The 1,254-nt window shown below is 41.1% G+C and overlaps 1 protein-coding gene across 2 annotated transcripts in view; it reads left to right on the top strand.

The window, feature by feature from the left end:
• The window catches only part of mid2 (midline 2), a 150,659-nt gene that overhangs the window by 35,927 nt on the left and 113,478 nt on the right, over positions 1–1,254 (top strand). The window contains exon 1 of one of the 2 annotated variants that reach the window (XM_005723116.1): positions 8–48. The exons of the other annotated variant lie outside the window; for it this stretch is intronic. The gene's annotated coding sequence lies outside the window, so the exon portion shown is untranslated. Of the gene's footprint in view, positions 1–7; positions 49–1,254 lie in introns of those variants that run through there. 2 annotated transcript variants of the gene reach the window in all.

The following is a 1,254-nucleotide window of genomic DNA, read 5'->3' as shown; positions in this document are numbered from 1 at the left end:
CCACAGTGGTGCTGCTCATTGCTAACTAGGCTGCCTCCAAGCCCACAGGTACGTCCCCCTCCCCGCTTCCTCTCCCTCCTCCACTTCATGCTCTATTTTTAACTCCACTGTCCAAGATCTTTTCTCGTGATTCTCACTCGCCAACCCGAACCCACATCTCTGTCAGCAGCTCTCTGTCATTCTAGCCAAGTGCTAGGAATCCGTAGGCAATTATCTGTTTATTAAAGCCCTTGCCTTTATTCTTACCTTTCTGTCTTGTCTGTCGAAGAACCGTTACCTCAACTTCACTTTGACCTATAAGAAGTGAGTGCTGTGTTATGTTTTCATAACAGCATTAGACATTCTTTTCAGCTGTTGAGCGCCTGTTCTCTCCTTCTAGGTTTGCTCAGGTAGAGGATTTAAAAGAGAGAGAAGTGACACCGAGGTCATTATTAAGAATCAAACACACAATAGAGAAGCCATGCTGACTCAAAATACTGGCTAAAGCTGACATGTGTTTTCAGAGGATGTGTTCATTCATGTCTTAAATGGTTTTCCTTGTTAAGCTGCCACCCTGCCCGAGAGCCTGGCAGCCTGGCAGCCATCTCAGCCCCCCCACCAAGTGAAAACATAATGCACTTGTTGGACTGGAGCTGAAGTCTGGGGCCTTGTTAGATTCCCTCCTCAGACTCAAGTAATTTAAAACCGGTCGACTGGGTTTCCCTAGCGCATATTCTCATGACAAAAGCAGCTAACAGCACATAACTTCCCCCGGTGGATTAATACTGCATTTATAAAATTCTCTAGTGTTTGGAATGGTGAAGCATCTTAATTTCATTATACACAGTTTAAGTGGAAATGCAGTTCTCCCACGCTGGTGTTGAAGAATAGTTTTAAAGGGAGGGATATGAGAGGTTTTTTGCACCAGTAGCAAGATTTGTCTTTAATGAATTTTTCAGTTTCATTTTACAGGCTTTTCTTTAATAATTCATTGTAAGAAAAAGGAGAGCTGCTTTGTGTAAAAGAATATGTCAAAAGATTTGTATTTTCAGAAAATCTCTGTATTTCCATTGCAAACAAAAGCTTTACATCTCAGGAATCACAGGTATTTTGATATAGACCCTTTTTCTCCATCAGTTGGAAAGATTATAGAACATTGTTGGTTGAGCGCAAATTTTCACTTAAAATGTTTATTTATTGCTGTCCTTAGGCTTGTAAGGCTTCACAGAGTGGTGCAAACACAAAAAATCTGCTTCTGTAAGGATTTTTTTTTTT

Source organism: Pundamilia nyererei, unplaced genomic scaffold, assembly GCF_000239375.1.
Source record: "Pundamilia nyererei isolate P.nyererei 1_Seehausen unplaced genomic scaffold, PunNye1.0 scaffold00008, whole genome shotgun sequence".
Classification (NCBI taxonomy): domain Eukaryota; kingdom Metazoa; phylum Chordata; class Actinopteri; order Cichliformes; family Cichlidae; genus Pundamilia; species Pundamilia nyererei.
Note: the sequence above shows the minus strand (reverse complement) of the source record. Positions and strands in the feature narration are given on the sequence as shown.